This window comes from Eurosta solidaginis, chromosome 3 (assembly GCF_040869045.1).
Source record: "Eurosta solidaginis isolate ZX-2024a chromosome 3, ASM4086904v1, whole genome shotgun sequence".
NCBI classification, from domain to species: Eukaryota; Metazoa; Arthropoda; class Insecta; order Diptera; family Tephritidae; genus Eurosta; species Eurosta solidaginis.
The window spans coordinates 137154566-137175029 of NC_090321.1; the positions used below are offsets into that span (position 1 = coordinate 137154566).

The window sequence follows — 20464 nt, forward strand, 5'->3', positions numbered from 1 at the left end:
CGCAGACAAAAAAAAACGCACATTCATACATAGGAATGTAAAATTCCTTTGAATTGAAACAAACGGGACTAAAATCAAGCGAGACAACGGGAACTCATTATTTGACTACTGCGCGTGGCCTGCGTAGTAATATTAATTCATTGTGGAGGCGTCTACACGTCGCGGAAAACAAATTTAAAACAGTATTTTAATTTATACAGAATCAGTAACGTTCCTGCGCCAGGATTCCAAAAATTTGAAGTACTGTCTTGGTGTCCAGGGATACCGATTTTCGAATACCTACATGATGTTGGACACCATTCGCCGGCGTAGAGAATTCAGCTCTTTTACTTGTGCGACCAGCAGAATAAAAAAAAGGAAACAACTCCGAGGGGCAATCACTGAAATAAGTGCATCATGTGACAGGTGATTCATGTAAGTCCATAGGATAAGGCGATTCGAAACATCTAAACTCAGGTGTGAGCATGTCGTAACAAACTAAAAATATCCCATGCGGATCTTGGGTTTCGCATGACCACGGATTCTCACAAAGCCAAAATGAAGCCGACAACCACGTGCTCCATTTCCAAAATAGTCGTTGATTTCAGTGGGCATTCCACCAGAAAGTATTGTAACAGGTTTCGCCACTTTGAGACGTTTTATTAAATCGACTTTGTAAATAAGTAAATTTTTCACTACGCGCTCTTTAAAAGTTTTTGCATGAGGGCTGACAATAGATCGGTCTAGTTGGCCGAGTACATATGGAACCATCCTTATACGACGAAACAAAATATTTGCCTTCATAATGCTAAACTACCGATTTAACATGTTCATCAGCTCGCCAGCGTGGTTCTACACGTTTACCTTTAAGGTCACACGGGACCAGAAGTCTACATTTAGCAGCAATAAGTAGCCCTTGTTGTTTGTGTATGTTTGTGAATCATAAGTGCGAAGTTTGGTGGCCATAAGTCTCACGAAATCTCTGTATTAACTGGTATGCATTGTAAACCGTCTCCTTTTCGATTTTTTTTTTTTTTGGTATCTAAGCCGGCTCCGTTGCAGGGTAGGTAAGGCAGGTAGAGAAATCAGCATCAAATTATCCGGGTGGCAGAAGAAGGCAACAGAGCGACGACCACGAGTGCTGAGGCTGTTCTGGTATCACAACGCGGTGTTCCAAAGCTTGATAACGTTGGTTTGTCCATATTGAGATAATTTCACCACAATTCATCAATATGGCGCCAGGTAACTGACCAACACGTTGCCTTTCTTCACCACCAGGTAATTTAACTTCCAATCCTCCTGAATCCTGCGCCAACAATGTAAATGTGCCATTATCTGTATGAGCACCACACCGTATTATTTCAGCAATGGGTAAGTGTCGTTCTGCGATGAGATCACTCTCAGTTTTTCATCCAACTCATTAGCTTCATCACGAGTATTGGTTTCGGGGCGGAAGTTTGGTTTATCTGATAAACAGCGTTGATAACTATAACTACAATTGCCTTTTATGAAATCAGTATCCTCTATGATAGGTGGATCGTCGAGTAGACGTAGTGTAGACTCGTTATCATGTTCGCCAGACAACATATGTATTGTATGTGAGTGTTTCTCAAGGGAAAATTATTGTGGTATATCAAGCGACACGGCAAGTGTTTGAAGTACACAACGTGCAAGTGCTTTGAAATCTTGCGCCAAAGATGAAATGTGTTCCGCAAATCCGGGTAATGATTCTGCGGGTAGATTTTTAGCACTTAATGTGCAAATATTAAATGCATGACGGAGTTCTGGTATTTTACCATTGAAACGTTCCACACCTGGACGTATGTATCCATGGTTGTCTTCACCGCTGCGTCGATACTGCTCCTTCACGTCGCTGGGTAAATCAACAAAATAGTCCAGAGAGCAACATCAATTATCGGTATTAGACCTTTGGCTAGCAGTGTATCCACTTTACCATCATTTGTTTTTGTTTTCAACATTTTGTATGCTTTCTGGTTTTTTGTACTTTAAGCTTTCAATTGTTTTTCGGGATGCTGTTGTCGTTGTTGGTTGTGAGATATACTTTAATTGTTATACTTTTTGTTTGCCATCCACAATTGGCACTGACACTGGAACTTGCTGTTGCTTTCTTAAATATTGCTTTGGCTTATAAATAATTTACAAAAACCAATATACATTATGCTGATAATGCCAATAAGGAACGTTGACGCGGGCCGCTGGTCACAATCGAGTCAAAGCACCTGAATGGCAAAGAAGTTCTGTGATTATTGAAATTTGGTTGTTGACCGTTGCCTTGGAATGGTTGTAATACTTATGTTTATCGGTGTCAATTTAAGTGCTTGAGTAATTATATAAGCTCGCTAATTTCTGCACAGGCCTACATATGTATATGTATGTACATAAATATGTTGCAGACAACACTATGTACATATATAGGTATTCAAATATCACGGCATTCGAATTTTCGAAAGTGCATTTTGTTATTCATTTATTTGAATGTAACCCAAATAAATGTGGAGTATTAAAAAATCACAAAAATAAGCCTCGCCTTACTCCACACAAATGCAAACAAACAAAGACACAGATGTTCGCATATATATATATGGATAATCATATATGTTCATATTTGTATGCATACAAGATTTTTATCTTCAGCCAGAATTGTTTGAAACACCCCCACTCAGCATTTAGGTAATTAAATTTTGAAGTTCCCCACGATCCATACAATCTGATTACTCTTTCCGGCTGAATTAGAAAAAATCAACTGTGACTGAAAAAACATTTTGAACTCACTTTGAAGTCCCCTGATAATTATGAGGTAGAATTTCATTCTGAATGAGATATGAAGAAGAAATTCACAATCAAAGCTCAATTTCACAATGATGTCACAAATGAGTAAAGGCGTTTGGAAATATGAATCACAAACGATTATTCAAGACTAATCACCTTTAAAGTGCATTTTCCTCTCGACGCTACCTTAATTTTCGAACAGAAAATGCCCGTAACTTTGAACGTGTTCGAACATTTTGGGGTATGAGATTCAAATAGGGTGGATCAAAATTTTCCAAAATGCTGGCTTGGGGCCCCTACTTGTAGAAAATCTGTAATTTTCCCAATCTCACTTTAACGAATTAAAATTAATTTGTATTGGTATCATAACCTGGGCAATTGAATTCGCCCCAGCGTTCAGGGATGCTGGATACTGACCACATAATTATCTTGCCGCCATGGGCAGAAATCGTGGGTTTAATTGGAGTATGGAGGTCTTAACACATAGTGGACGATATTGGTTTTGGTTCAATGAGGACATTTCTTTCGGGTACCTCTTTGAATCGAGTTACCAGTCGGGGTTTTGACGTGGAACGATGAATGTTGAATCGGTTTAGGTTTCGTATGATCATGGGTTACGACAGTGCACGATTGCTTGGTATCGGTACTTTCCATGATACCTATGTTCAACCTGATTCGAATGATGATGTGTATTGCAAATTTTATTTTTATTGTTGGCCTCGTGTATTTGGCCGATGGCGTAGGAGTTTTGTGATCCTCGCTCGGGGTGAGCGAGTGAATTTGGGTTATTTTTGAAATTGAATTGAATTTGGAATTTTTTGGTGTCCTCGCTCCGGGGTGAGCGAGTGAACTTGGAGTTTAATTTTTGAAAATTCAAAAATAAGTGTTTTGTGGCAGATAGGGAATCTGCATTAGGGTTGCTGATTTGATCTCATCAGGAGAGATTAAAGGTGACTCGGCCTGAAATGATTTTTTTGTTTTGGGGTGAGTTCTTCGGTAGAACCTCATTACGTATGAGAGCACCCGTAAAGCCCTAGGTAGGTCTGAAAAGCGTTGAAGAACATCGATAGTATTTACTGTTGTTGTTGCGCAGGTCTTCGCCCTATTTTCCTCTACGGAGGTGATGTAGTCACTTTCTTGTGCTGGCCATTGGGAAGTGTCTTCTTGCAGCCAAGAAGGTCCCTGCCACCACAACGAATTGTTGACCAATTCAGACGCAGGAAATCCTCTGCTACCCAAATCTGCTGGGTTAGATTCTGAGTTTACATGCAACCAGTCCTTATTTCCGACCATGTCGATGATCTTGGTGATCCGATGTGCGACGAAAGTGGACCAAGAACAGGGCGGTTTCCTTATCCATGCGAGGACGATAGTTGAATCCGTCCAAAGGTGCACTTTCCCAACTTGAGGTTCCTGAAAATTGATTCGGTGATTTCCGCTAACAGCACGGCTCCGCAAAGTTCCAAACGTGGAAGAGAAAGAGTTTTCACTGGGGCTACTCGGGTTTTGGCTAAAAGCAGGTTCGTGCAGACATTATCATCCGTTTTGACGCGCATGTAAATGGCTGCTGCATAAGCCTTCTCGGATGCGTCACAAAATCCATGGATCTCGATGTCGGGTCCTGGTGAAAAGTTGATCCATCTAGGTATCCGGATTTTATCGATTTCATGGTATTGGTCGGTGAAGGTTTTCCATCGTTCCAGCGTACTGGTAGATACTGGTTCGTCCCAAGCGGTGCCTTCCAACCAAATACTCTGCATGAGTATTTTTGCCACAATGACCATTGGTGCCAGCCATCCCAAGGGATCGAAAAGTTTGGCGATTGCTGATAGTATCGCTCTCTTCGTAATGTTTTCCGGGTTGTCCAGCGTCCCTGCTTTAAAATAAAATAAATCGGAGAGGGCATTCCATCGAATGCCTAACGCTTTAACTGAACTGGTATCTTCGAATGCCAGGAAGTTTTCATTGAGCAGGTCTGCTTTGGGGATGTCCCTTAGAATGTCCTCTGAATTGGATGTCCATTTGCGAAGTTGAAAGCCCGCTGAGTGTAGGACTTGACGAATTTCATCTCTGGCTTTAATAGTCGATGTGATCGTATGTCCACCCGCTAACACGTCATCTACATACATGTATTCTCGTAGTATGTTAGCCGCTGTAGGGTGTGAGTTTGACACGTCGTCTGCCAGTTGTAGGAGCGTTCTTATCGCGAGATATGGAGCGCAATTCACTCCGAAGGAAATCGTCTTTAATTCATAAAGACTAATAGGGTCATTCGGGGACGTGCGATGCACAATACGTTGAAATTTGGTGTGCTTATCGTTCACCCAAATTTGACGATACATCTTTTCGATGTCGCTATTGAAGACAAAACGGTAGAGTCTCCATCGTAATATAAGGATGGGTAGATCAGCTTGTAGAACTGGGCCCGGGAGGAGAATATCGTTTAAGCTATTACCGTTGGCCGTAGGGCTCGAGGCGTTAAATACTACGCGTACCTTGGTGGTTGTACTTTCTGCTTTTACAACGGCGTGGTGGGGCAGGAAGTAATGATCCGAATCGTCGGATGGGATATTCTCTTTCAATTTTCTCATATGTCCGAGCGTTTCATATTCTGACAACACTCGAACATATTCCTTACCTAAATCTGGATTTTTTATTAGCCGACCCTCATTCCGGAAGAATTGAGAGCATGCACGCTTCAGGGATGGTCCTAAGTTAATATTGTTAGGGTAATCCTGCCGGAATGGTAGTGACACGGTGTACCTTCCATTCTCACTTCGCTGCGTTGTTTCTTTAAATAGTTGTTCGCAGTACCTTTCATCTTCATTTAATATTTTATTTTTGGGTACATTTTCTACCTCCCAGAAAGCTTTGAGTTGGTTGTCTAACGCAACCTCGTTGTAGAAAGACATAATGCTCTTCGTTGGATTCGGTGATTCGATACGACCGGTTAGTATCCAACCGAACACTGTCTCTTGGGCTAAGAGTGTGTTTAGCACATTCTTTTTTATACCGCTCCTTATAATTTGGGGATATATGTCCCCGCCAAGTATGCGGTCTACGTCTTCGTTGACGTAGAACCTCTTGTCTGCCAAAACCAAGTCTGGGAATGCCTGCATAGTCATTGCGTTGATATGGCAGGATGGAAGATTCCCAGTGAGTTTCGTTAGAACTAGTACGGGTGTAGTCAGGCTGAAGCAGGGATCCACTGGTGAACGTAGTTCGATGGTGGATGCTTCTTTCACCTGAGCTGACACCGCATTTGTGATGCCTGAAACATGGGCATGCATTTTCCTCGCTGGCAAATTGATTCTGCGTTTCAGTCTTTCAGTTATAAAGGAACATTCAGACCCAGAATCAATTAATGCCCGCGCGGAGAAGTCGGTACCATTATGGTGAATGTGTACGCGCGCAGTTCCTAATAGCACGCCTGTGCTGGAATTGGCATGGCAGGATTTGACATTCTGATTCGCAGAGGAAGGTGGTTGTCCCGATTCCTGTCTTTTCCTTGCCTGTGCCGAAGTTGATGGGGCGTTATCCGCATCTTTGAAGGGATTTCGTACCGCCGGTTGCTGAAGTGTGTCCGCATGCAGGAGCGTGTGGTGACGAGAGTGGCATTTGGAACAGTTGTATGAACTGGTGCACCTCGTCACTGTGTGTCCTGGGGATAAACAATTCAGGCAGACATTTGTGGATTTGACGAATTTAATCCTTTCTACTGGGTTTAAATCGCAAAAACGTGAACAGTTGCGTAACCTGTGCTCCGTAGATTTGCACATTTTACACATTGATTTTGTTGTTTGCTTGGTTACTTTGGTTTGAAAAGCACCAAGTCTTCTTGTAGGGTTTTCCGTCGACTGGCGCGACGTGTTTGATTTTTGCACTTTAGAAGTGGCATTCCCTGTAAAACCAGACACGGTTTCAAGTGTCTGGAAACGATTTGACAAGAATTTGTCCATATCCTCCCACTTGGATATGTCCATCTTGTGGTCAATGCTCTGCTCCCATAGAGCCAACGTATTTTCAGGTAATTTTGTCGAACATAAATAGGTAATAATCGCATCCCAATTTGAAACATCGATCTGATGTGTTTTTAGAGATGCCAAGCAATTATTTATGTCGCGCTGTAAGGTTTTGATAGAGCTGCCGCACTCGCTATCTATCTTTTTTAGATTAAACAAAATTTGTAGTTGTGAATTTACGAGAATCCGCTTATTCTCGTATCTCTCACATAGGTTTTTCCAGGCTGTTTCGAAGCCTTCATTTGTCAAGGGACATTTCTTGACGATGTCCTTTGCCTCACCTTGAGTTTTCTGATTGAGGTGGAACAACTTTTCTACCGGGCTTAGGCGACTGTTGTTTTTGTATATGGCCGTGAACAGGTCACGAAACGTTGGCCAAGATAGGTAGTCGCCCTTGAACACCTCAGTATCACAAGCTGGCAGGCGGATACTATGTTCGCGCGCGCGTTCTCCCTCAGGTTTGACTGCCCTATCTTTTTCCTCCTTCAATTTAGTTTGAATTTCAGCCATGTTCGACATGCATCTCAGGAATACGGCATATGCCGCTTTATGCTTGCTCTTGACCGCTGCAATTTTCTTAGCATCGAGCGTGTCAGAGTCAAGCAATTCGTCGAGGGCGGTCTCGGCTTTTTCCCACTTAGCTTGCAACTCTTTTTGCTGTATTGCAAGAGTGTGTATAGTGTGCAGAGCCGCATTTATGTCATTAAAATCGGCCTCGAATTCGATTATTCGGTCGGCCAATCTAATGTAGGAGTCCATGTTCATGGTTGAAAAGTGGAGAGTAAATTAACCAAGGGATATAACTTTGAAAACCTGAGCGAATCACCCAACCAACAACTATTAAAATTACGCAAAATTGATTTATTACTCTTAATTTGTTTATTTTTGTCTGACTTTGCAGATTTTTTGTGCCTTAAAAACAGGGAGCAGGGGGAATCAACACCAATGTGTTTGTGCGAAGTAAAAGGGGGCCACTCGCAACTTCAACCTTCAATTTTATTATAAATTAAGTGCTCGCGTTGATATAAACTCGTCGAAAAGCGTGAAACCGTGAAATAAATCTTATGCAACAAAGAACAAAAACTGTGTAACAAGATTAATTAGAGAAATTAGTGAAAATAATGTGATGCAAAAAGAAAATTTAAACGAATGGCGTGAAATTTTATGTGAAAGTGAGGTTATGTGTACCTCTTCCTTGTGCTGTGTCCGGAGAGCCTTACCGCTGGTGGGGGGACAGGCCAGATAGTCACAAGGAATCTTAACAACGTTAATGATCCGCGTTTGCACTTATTTTCTTTTTGGCACTACACAGTTTTTCACACTTTTCGCGGTTAATTATAATCACGTATGGCACTTCAAATGGATTTTTCGCACTTTTTATTTATTATTTTTACCCAAAAAAAATGTGGCAAGAAATATTGCACTTACTTTGAACTTTTTGGTGATTTGTATTCCGGTGTGGCAAGTAGCTTGTGGTGTTGCAGCGGCTTCAGCTGGCTGTCGCTTGCTCAGTGTTTTGACGCTGTTGTGAAATAGTAAACTTTTTGTGGTATAGCTGTTGGCTGTGGCAAAATTCTCCGTATAGCTTTTTATGGCAATTTCTGTAATTTTGAATTTTGGTGGGGGCAGCTATGATCTTATGATGTGGACTGTATATAGGTACTGTGTTCCAAATTCCTGGTGAAGATGGACCAAATGTTCGGCCGGTGTGCGTCTAATCCTGGAGAGGTGGGCGCACCGGGTCGATCTCAGTGGGAACAGAAGATTCACTCAAACGAGACAAATAAGAAGCACAGGAGGATTTTCCTCATTATAATAATGCACTTTATTGGGTAGAGATAAAATAAATTGAATACAAGATTACCTGACTGTACAGTTGTAGGAAGCGGCGGAGATCCTTGGCGACAGATGTTAGCTGGTTGGCTGTTGAAATCAAAGAGGCCGGTTGTATAGCAAGCTACAACCGTTGACCCGCAAAATCCTCCGTTTTGGAGGGGAAAGGCACCCACACATCTACCCCGACATGCATATGCATAAGTGCTGACAAAAAACACACATACACGTACATGTACATGCATGCACATGCATGTGGCGGTGATGGTGTGGGTGGTTACAACTTAATTCGAGTATCGAGTATCGATTCGCAGGGTTGCATTGGGAGGATCGCAGACAGATGCGGAAAAAGTTAGGGCAGTCAAACCTGAGGGAGAACGCGCGCGCGAACATAGTATCCGCCTGCCAGCTTGTGATCCTGCCTAAACAGTAAGAATTTTCTACATTTGCTACTATTAGCACAATACTTTTCTGCTTGTTTCCACACCTAGCTTCAGTGTGTAATTCACCCAAAATTGGAATTGGCTTCTGCCCAAATGCGTACAAACTCTTGGTGCACTCTACCAATTTTGGTTGGTTCAATAAATCGTATGTTTTTCTATTTATTATTGACACAGTAGCCCCTGAATCTAATTGAAAATTTATTGTTTTGTTTTTAATTTCCAATTCAATAATTTTCTTACTTTGTTCAGATTTTATTATACCTGTAACTGCATTCACTGCATCTAATGTGTCAATACGATGTTCATTTTCTTGTTTGCCTTTATCGGAGTTTCTTTTCTTACTCATTTGTTTTGTTTGCTTTGACATGCAGACTGCTGCAATATGTCCCTTTTTGCTGCACTTGTTACAAATGACATTTCGAAATTTACATTGTTCTCTTGAGTGAGAATGGCCACAGCCTGAGCACGATTGAAATTTCACTTGCTTTGTTGAGTGTTTATGTACCTGTGGTTCATTCTTATTACTTTGCTTATTAGCTTCATTCCTCCCGACTTTGTGTGTTTGCATAGCGTTTACTTGCGCTAGGGATGAATTATTATTCTGTTTGAGTGTCGCTACCGTTTTAGTTGTTGCCTCAAATGTTTCGGCAATTAAAAGCACATCTTCTAATGACGGCTGAAGCTTTTGTAGAGCGGCGGTACGTACTTGATCAAAAGGGGTACGAACTATGATTTGGTCACGTATCAGTTCATCAACAAAATTTGCTGTACAATTGGTTGCGGTACAAATGAATTTGCATTCTCTTGCGATACCACGTAGGTCAGCAACCCACTCTCTGCGCTTTTGAGTGTTTTTCATTTCCCGCTTGAAGAACTCGTAGCGAGCTGCCACTACATGTCTTTTTGAGTGGAAGTGTTCTGTTAATTTGGATGTTAATTCCTTGAAGGTCAGCGATTGGAGATTTGTTACACCAAACAAATTCTTCAATAACTCAAACAATTCCGTACCAATCCACGATAGAAAAAATGATTTTTGCTTATCTGGACTGCTTACCGTATATGCCACGAAATGTTGCGAAAGCTGCTACAAGTACGACTCCCAATTTTGTTGGTCTTTATTAAACGAGTGAAATGGTGGGACCACTGTCACTTCTCCAGTGCGACTTGACTCATTCGCATTAAAAAACGATTGCTGCATGGCCTGCATCCACTGCTTTTGCTGTTCGAGCAATGATGTTGCAAATCTTTGCTGCTGCTGGATTATTTCCTCAATAGCTTGCTCGTTTGCCATTTTACTTTATGGAAACTTTTCTTTTTTTTCCCTCGTCGCCAGTAATGTTATGTTTACCAATTTTAAATACACGAGTTGATTTCTATAACATAACTTTATTAAATATAATTTATATACAAAAACGTGGAGGGTAAAGTGCTATACGTATCTTTTTCTTTCGGCGGTAAAATCGAGAAGAAGCAAAAAGAGGTTGTCCGCTTTTTTAGCTGTCAATGACAGTTCTTACTGTTAGTGTTGTAATGTATTAAAATACATGTTAATTTGTTTAGATACATATCAGGTAGAATTCCCGAAATTCGGCCCCACTTTCCGGCGGAGGCCGCAAATTTAGCGAGAGAAAGTGACCTTATAAGACAGTTCGATCCCGGCGACCCCCAAATAAGGGATAAAAACCAACGCATCAGATTGCTTGTGGATGAACACAAGCGGGCGAAATGAGAGGAGTACCTAAGCGGTTGTAACCTGTCTGCCGGTGTATGCAAACTTTGTTCCACCGTAAAGTCCCTATCGAATCCGTCTAGACACAATGACAAAGTTTCCATCGCTTTGGCAATAATGTGCTGTCGGATGCGAAAAAATGCGCGAGCGCTTTCTGCCGTCAATATGTAATGCATTATACGGTCGACAAAGATAGACGGAGGGCCAACAGACACGCACATAAACATAAATTCAGCGCGTCACCAATTACCATCACCGCCAAAGAGGTTGAAGATGCCATTGGTCACGCTAAACCATTAAAATCAGTGGGCACAGACGGCATAGCAATGCAGATGCTTAAAAGCCTAGGGAAAGAGGGTTTCAAATATTTAGCACATGTCTTCAACCTGTCTCTTTCCACTTTAGTCATTCCCGAAAAATGGAAAATTGCCAAGGTGGTCCCGCTACTATAGCCTGGGAAACCAGCTAACATAGGAGAGTCATATCGCCCGATATCTCTCCTATCGCCAGTAGTCAAGTCGCTTGAAGCCATTTTTCTCCCCTACTTCAAAGCAAATTTGCAGCTAGCCTGTCATCAGCATGGCTTCAGAAAACTCCATGGCACCACCACCGCGCTAAATGCTATTAGCACCCAGATAAATGGCGGTTTAAGTCAAAACCCGCACCATAGAACAGTACTCGTTGCGCTAGAGCTATCAAAAGCTTTTGATACGGTCAACCATGGCACGTTACTGCAAGACCTGGAAGGGTCTACCCTTCCCCCATGTCTTAAAAGGTGGACCGCAAATTATCTGGGTGGTCGGCAGGCATCGGTGCAATTTAGAAACGAAACATCAAAACCAAGGAGAATTAAACAAGGGGTGCCACAGGGTGGTATCCCATACCCAGTTTTGTTTAATTTCTACATATCTCATTCCTTCGCCACCACAAGGAGTTACTATCGTTTCCTACGCCGATGACTGCACACTTTGCAACAGAATAAACGGTTACCTCCCTGATCTCTTCAGTTTTTTCGCCTCGCAAAACCTGGCATTATCACCGACTAAATCCTCCGCGACCTAATTAACAAAATGGACGTCCCAAATGTCGACCATTTTGAACATCTACGTCGATGGCACTACTCTACCGACTGTCCTACACCCCAAAATCTTGGGTGCGACGTTTGATCAGGATCTAGTGAGCATGCAGCCGCAATTATACCGAAAGTGCAGAGCCGTAATAAAATCCTCAAATCCCTTGCTGGCAGTACTTGGGGAAAAACAAAGAAACGCTCATTACCACATACAAAGCAATTGGCCGGCCGATTGCATGCTACCCGTCCCCTATATGGTCGCCAAGCCTAAAAACTACTCACTGGAAGAAGCTACAGGCCTGCCAAAATACTGCTCTCAGAACCGCCACGGACTGTCTTCTTATGTCCGCAGAACACCATCTACATAATGAGGCGAGAATACTCCCCATCAGGGAGAGAAATAAGATGCTAACCAAACAGTTCCTGTTGAATACCCAGAAACCTGGGCATCCCAACAGACATCTTATTGATGAGCCAACACCGCCTAGAGGCTTAAGGAGTCATCTCCGTAAGCATTATGAGGAAATACGGCACCTGAGAACTCGGTCGTATGAAGCAAAAAAACACAAGCAGGTCCTCAGTGAATTCCACAAACAGGCGTCGGACCTTTATGCCAGGAATTTCCCGGTGAATCCAGTACTCAAAGAAATCTTGCGGAAGAGGAACGCATACTCCCCAGGGAAACGCGAGTCAATAGCTCAACTTCGTTCTGGATACTGTAACAGGCTAAACTCTTACCTATCTACAATCAACCCCGATATACAAAATGCATGCCCCGCTTTCAATGTGTCTCCACATCACACCAACGATCTCTTTAATTGTAATGTGGAACACCCCTTTTTGATTTGATTTTATTCATCCGTTTCTTACCATGTAACATTTCAACTTAAAATTAACATCATTTACAATTTCAACTTAAAATTAACAACGTGTTAAATCTTGATTCGCGCTGAAAGAGAGGGAGCTTTATTGGGGCACTGTCCCATAAGGTTGCTGTTTTTAAGAAAAATAACTGCAACCCAACCTGAAAAATTTTTCATTCAAATGTGCGTATTTTCGACCGCTCAGTGTGGTAATAGTCCGTGTGACACTTCTTTGCTGTACGGACGTCGAAATCAAACTAAATGCCACAGTTGACATGATATGAAACTTCTCGCTCTCTGAGAGCACGTGAAAATGTGCATTTTTTATAATATTGGCCATAGATACCATCATACTCAAAATCAAATTTGGGCATTTCAGAATAACTTTGGGGTATTTTACATGGTAAAGGTTTAATTTATAATTTTCACTGAAAACTTACTCAAGATTGTCAAATGGGATATCAAAAAACTCGAATTTTTGTCAGGATTACAAATCCGAAGAAAAAATAACTACTTTTCACCCGTGGAAAATTTATCAGTGACAACACCTTTCATCGAAGGGCTGCACACGAAACGGGTTTTGATAGCAGCTTTCGATTGGAGAAAAAGTCAGCTTCTTAGTCTTCGCATTGATGTAAATGGATGCATAAAGGCCAGGTTTTTGTCGAGCGTTGCAACATTTCACTTTTGACAGCTGAGATAAATTGTAGGTATACGTATAGGTTAACGCAACATGTATAATTAACAGCCTTTTGCGGACGACAACGCAGATACTTCACCAAGTGATCTAGTTTCGTAATTTCTTATAAACTTTTTGCGTTTTTTATTGTATGTGGATATACATATGTATGTAAATAAACATTTTGATCGCATCAAAGTGAAAAAGGGGCTAGCCGTTCATTGTTATCTTATGGCGGTGCAAGCGCAACAAAGCAAAGCAACGCAATCGAAATATATTATTTCATATTTTTTCACTTATCTACCACAAAATATTTCTACAAAACTTTACCTTTTTTATAAATTTTAATAAGTTTTTATCACCTTACTTGCTGATTTTTTGAAAATAATGAAACCGAACGGATTTCTTGGAGTTTTTTTTTGGGTAGTTTAGGCAACTCTATAGCCATCTGATGTTCAAGACCCATTCTTGGAAACGAACGAACTTTTGTTTACAATCGAATGAACTTCAAGACCCATTCCTGGAAACGAATTGAGAGAGAATAAAAGTTTCGTATCATGTCGTCAGTGCTCAATGTGTTTGGTCGTTGATTGTGACGAAGTAGTCATTTTTCTTTCGCTCGTTGTATACGAATATCGCCGCTTAGCAGGTGCTAAGCTCATGCCACCCCTGCACATGAGTCAAGCGGCAGTTACCCACGAACATAGATGAATGGATTTGCAACTCTTTGTTTCGAGAGAGCGCTGTCAAAATGCACATTTTTTATAACATTTATCAATGATGCCACTCCAAACAAAAATGAATAGATCTGAAAATGGGGATTTTTGACATACATTTCGGCGATTATAGTTTCAATAATTTAATAAAACGATAGTCGTAAAATATTTATTTCCTTAAAGTTAAAAAAAAAAAAAAAAATACGACTAGTTAGAGTTAAATATAAACAAATCTAAGTAAAATTTACATTTCGATTAAATTAATTAGTCAAATATTGTAACGCATTTAACTCGCAGTGAAAACCATATATTCTTTTGAAATTGCAGTAAATCGGACCTATGATATAATAGTTAACATTATTTAATGGATAGGGCTTATCCTATATGTCTGGCGTTCCAGGTTATGTGATCAAAATGGACTGGTTGCATCGGAAGTTCATATTTACAAAACCTATTTTTAGTGATAACTTTTGAATGGAAAATAATATTTACCCTCCGCCTTCGAACTAATAATACTTACACTAAAACAAGTATTTTAATCCTTTTTTCCATAATTTTTGAACGCTATTCTATAGTTGTAGGTCAAACTAAAGTTTACCAAAATTTTTGGGACGTTTTTCGTTTTGGTTGGCACATCTTTTGTTCTGGCACCCGCTTCAGCTGACGCGAGGGATTTATCTGTGATTGTTGCCAGCAACAACTAGAAGATAAATCCCTCGTGAGAGCGAAAATATGAGAGCGTAAGCAAGAGATTCGTATCAATCTAATCTATGCCCACGAACGTATGTACAAAAAACGTGTAAGAAGGTGTCAGCTGATCGCTCTCTCACTGGACAGAGTTGCCTAGTAAACTTGTGTGCGCTAATTTTTGACGGTTTGCAGTTTTATGTAAAAACACCTAATTAAAGTTTGGAAAATTGTCAAAATAATTCGAAATAAATGTGTAAAAGTGCAGATTATAAATATGTAATATATTTATATTTATTTAATATTAAATCCAGCCTTTTACAACATCAAAAATTAAAATGGAAAAAGTTGATGTTTCCCTAAGCATGCATGCAAACTGGTCAATGGCAACAGTGCTTTGTTAGCCGTGTTTTTTTTTTACACGTAAACGTCTATACGCTTAAACTTTATATGGACTGCTAAGCGACAAACTTTAAATACAACTCTGAAATTGCTGCGCATAAAATTTGTCCTACTAAATTTCAATACATTATACTCAGATGTAACTGAAATATGTGTCTTTGGTTCACCCTCTAATTCTCTGTATTCTATGTGTGTCCACAATTCATCGTAACTTATTTAGCTATATATGTTATACCCTATGGCCATCAGAGGGTTGTGTCTCCGCTTTTCGGTACACCCTGTGGCTGTAGCTAGTTATTTAACCACTGCAGCTAGATGGGTCTCCTAGGCATTGTATAAGCGAGGATAGGTGTTTTTTTCACGCGCAAACGTAAACGTATACGCGTGTATAAAAAAACACGGCTAATATTAACATAGGGACATTGGAGGGACGAAAAATAGTGTGAAGCAAGCTTCACAAATCCTCTAGTAAGTCCCATTCACCACTTACCACAACAGAATTTGTTAAACTACCACTGTCTGTATTTACAAACTTTTTTGAATATAAAGATGTTGCATGCGCGAACTTCAGTGGAAAGCAGCGGAGCTCCACAAAATTCTAGTAGGTCACTTCCACCACCCTACAAATTTTAACACGATTTTTAACATAGTTTAAGTACATAAAATACACCGATTGTAGTTTTGGAGTATGAAAATGTGAATTCTGAACACATTAGCTGAATGAAAAGTGTACAAATAATTGTTAAATAATAAATACAGACATTGGTAGTTTAACAAATTCTGCTGTGGTAAGTGGTGAATGTGACCTACTAGAGGTATTGTGAAGCTTGCTTCACACTATTTTTCGTCCCTGCAATGCCTATATGTTAATATTAGCCGTGTTTCATTTTTACACGTACACTTCTATACGCTTATACTTTATATGGACTACTAAGCGTCAAACTTTAAATACACCTCTGAAGTTACTGCGCATAAAATGTGTACTACTAAATTTCAATGCGCATTATACTCAGATGTAACTGAAATATGTGTTTTTGTTTCACCCTCTACACTAATTCTATGTATTATATGTGTGTCCACAATTCATCGCAACTGATTTAGCTATATGTTATAGACAGGCATACAACAGAGGGTTGTGTCTCCGCTTTTCGGTACACTCTGTTGCTGTAGCTAGTTGTTTAACCACTGCCGCTAGATGGGTCTCCTAAGCATTATCTAAGCGAGGATCACGCACAAACGTAAACGTATACGCCTGTATAAAAAAACATGGCTGTTGTAAACAATACACACACACAAATATGTTATGTACATGTACACAGCCGCACACATTGATTCCTACGGATTTGCGGGTTCGGTCAAACGTGTTTCGTACGACAAACGTCCGTACGTACGGCAAACGTCGGTGGGTAACTGCCGCTTCAATTATTTGAAGGAGCGTTTTAGTTTCATGAGATCCTCTCGATCACTCGCTATCTGTAGAATGAAATATACTTTGTCGGTTACAGAGCGACAGTTTTTTGTTTTCACAGTTCGCCTTTGGAATAATCCACCAATAGCGATTAGAGGTTTGAAAAACACAACGCGGTTCAAATACGAAGTTATGCAACACTTTGCCAAATGATTTGTATACCTCTCTCTCTATTTCTTCATTGTTAGTTATCTACTTAAATGGTTAAGGATTATTTTGTTCTTTAGTGTTTGCATGTGTTGTATAAAATTAAAACTTATTAACCATGTAAACTGATATGAACGCCTACAAGAATAGCTTTCAATATTATAAGTTTTTATTTAAAATTTTAGTTTGGAGGATATCATGCACTGTAAATGTAACCATTGGTTGTTGTGTGTGATTAAAAAATAAAGAATAACTGTGCATTGATTGGCTCTCCTATAATGAAATGGGGTGGAGTTAGAGCTGTAGGATCGTTAGGGTCTTCGGACATTGGTGTTATTGGTCTGGAGTTAAGGATCCCTTCCACCTCTATGACTACTGTATCCAATCCTTCATAAGTGAGGGATGCTGTAGAGGTGCTTCTGACTAGGAGATGTTTTGCCGATATAACCGCCGCTTCCCATAATCCGCCAAACTGTGGACTTCTCGGGGGTGTGACATGAAATGTAATTCCTTTTGTGCTACATTGTTAAATGATAGATTGACGTGACGAGTTGATATGCACCACTTCCTTGACTTCGACAATCTGGTTCCTTGCGCCCACGTAATTTGTTGCGTTATCACAATACAGATTTAGCCAATGTCGTCTTCTGCTCACGAATCGCCTTAATGCACAAATAAATGCATCAGTTGTTAAATCGCTTACTAGCTTCAGATGTACCGCCTTTCAAAACACACCCATAAAAGCTTTTTGTGGCCGCTTTCCTGAATTGACGAATAGTCGTACAGGAGTTGCTCTTGTTGATGGAAGGTTGCCCATCACTTGACTCAGCAGTCTCGGTTTTGCTCTGTTGCATCTAAGAGTACGCTTACACAGCCACCGATTTTGATCGCCCGATGCCGGTCGTAATCGTTCGATAAAAATAAACACATGTAGGTATTTAGATGAGTGTATAACCATATACCGATCACCATATATATAATACTTCTATATCACTACTACTGAACCGTGCAGCCTGTCAAACATTACAGTACAGATATACAACGAGAGAAGGAGTTTAAATATATGTATATTTCAACAAGCCGTCTTGCTTCTGTCAATATTGTACATTAGGCTATTTCGTTCTCCAAATAAAATAGTAGCCTTTGTTTTCCATTAGTATTATACAATTTTTATTGTTTTAAGAACTCCGCAGAATAGCACGACCGATTTGTGCTGAGTTTGCAGATATAGGTACGTAAATGAGCCCTAAGAGAGAAAAAAAAAGTGTGACGGACTTTTCCTTTGGTTTTGCAGGGGTTGGCCTCAGTCAGTCAGGGGTTCCTGAAAGTAAAAATGCCTACCGGTCCTTCTAAATGAATAACCCTGTTTATTTCATGTAAAAAAACGTTTTAAATATTTATTTAACAAAAATTCTATTTCTACTCCTGTCTTAATCCTTTTCTTTGTAAGAGGTGACTGAGGTAATAAAGCCTCCGGCCTACCTATGCGGTCGAATGGAGTAAGAACCTACAGACGAATATACATTAGTACAAATGAAGTCCAAACCTTCAGGTGTACTCTTGGTCGTTAGTCATAAAACCTACCGACTCGTATGCCTGTCTCCTAATCTCTGAATTTTAATGCGAATTCGTCGCCCTTATATACTAATTTTTGCACGCAGGCAAACGTTTACTTTATAATAACAGTTTCTAACTAATAATATTAAAATATAAAACAACAGTTATGCCGGTGAATATTTCTTTTCATAAATATCCACGCACCATAATGCTCCTTATTGAATACAATGCCTTTGTATTTGCCTGTGCTTTCCAGCCTTCGCCTTAACTATTTTGTTTTTGTACATTTGTTTGTTGTCACCTGATTGCTTTGCCCAATGCTTTTGCCTTTTGTTGTATGGCGTGCGTTGGTGTGTTGTATGCTAGTGCGTAAGTATGTATAGCAAAATTCCAATTAGTAGCGGCGCTTATTTTTGACGACTTGCTGCTGATCTCCGTTGACTTAAGTTATTATGTATGTTGTATTTGTAGCTGGGTGTATTGGATTTTGAGTGTGCAAAGGGTTGACTGACCGGTGCATTTTTATGTTTTGTGCGTATCTACCTCCCTTCCAAATATTCAATGCATGTTAGGGTGATCCTATATTTAAAATTTATGGTTGCGAAAATGTAAATATTTTGTTTGCGTGCAAAAGTGCGCAAGTCTAATTTGTCCTTCAATTTAGTAATTATCAGTTCAATGTACAACAGAATATATGTATTTAGGGTATAATTCATAAAGGTATACATAAGTATATTTCTGGTGCTTCATATAAAATGTGGGATATTCCATCCCAATTCGACCAATTTTGAACTCGACCCCTTTAGAACTGGCTGAAAGTTTTTCTTCTTTTTCTAGCTTACGAAAGACGTTTTTCAAATTTTTTCATCCAACTCAAAAAAAGTTATGAATTTAAAAAAAAACACCGTTTTTGTTCTCAAAATACTATAACTTTTTCAAAAATTGACCGTTTGGGATCTTTTTTTTTTAATTTGTTTTTAAATGTAGATACTTTTCGGAAAAAATTCAAAAAAATTTTTAAAGTTTTTTTTTTTTGTAATTTTTCAGTTTTTCGAGATCTTTGGAATTTCGCCCTTTTTTTCTCATAAAAAATTTCAATCAATTCTGCAATCATTCCCACTAATCCCGGAGTGGTCCGGGAATTTTTTTATTATTTTTTATTTAATTGAATAAAAAAACTTTAAAATTTTTTTTGTATTTTTTCTGAAAAGTACATCTAAAAACATATTTAAAAAAAAAATGATCCCAAACGGTCAATTTTTGAAAAAGTTATAGCATTTGGAAAAAAACAGTTTTTTTCAAAATATTTAAAACTTATTTTGAGTTCGAAAATGGTGTTTTTTTCAAAATGCTATAACTTTTTCAAAAATTGACCGTTTGGGATAATTTTTTTTTTAAATATGCTTTTAAATGTACTTTTCAGAAAAAATACAAAAAAATTTTAAAGTTTTTTTCCAATTAAATAAAAAAAAAAAAAAAAAAATTCTCGGCCCACTCCGGGATTAGTGGGGATGATTGCAGAATTGATTGAATTTTTTATGAGAAAAAAGGGCGAAATTCGAAAAATCTCGGAAAACTGAAAAATTACAAAAAAAAAAACTTTAAAAATTTTTTTGTATTTTTCCGAATATTACATTTAAAAAGAAATTTAAAAAAAAAGGTCCCAAACTGTCAATTTTTGAAAAAGTTATAGCATTTTGAAAACAAAAACGGTGTTTTTTTTAAAATTCATAACTTTTTTTGAGTTGGATGAAAAAATTTGAAAAACTTCTGAAAGATGTCTTTCGTAAGCTAGAAAAAGAAGAAAAACTTTCAGCCAATTCTAAAGGGGTCGAGTTCAAAATTGGTCGAAATGGGATGGAATACCCCATGTATAAGTGATAAATTCAAATATTATTATAAATTCCAAGTTATTTCAAAATGTTTGTTCTTTAAAAAAATGTATAGATATGTGTATGTTGTGAGGGTACAAAGTCCTCGGATTTGGGGTCCTCACACTTCCTCCTCACCTGTCTCAACGAGACTCACCGTGACCAGCCAAGTGCGGGTGATGCGTACGCGGTAGAGATGACCCTCA

The 20464-nt window shown here is 39.4% G+C and overlaps 1 protein-coding gene and 1 pseudogene across 23 annotated transcripts in view; one reads left to right on the plus strand and one right to left on the minus strand.

Annotated features, from left to right (window-relative positions):
- The window catches only part of RyR (Ryanodine receptor), a 1962175-nt gene that overhangs the window by 1773970 nt on the left and 167741 nt on the right, over positions 1-20464 (plus strand). The window lies entirely within an intron of this gene.
- On the minus strand, positions 662-2094 carry LOC137246653 (1-aminocyclopropane-1-carboxylate oxidase-like; annotated as a pseudogene).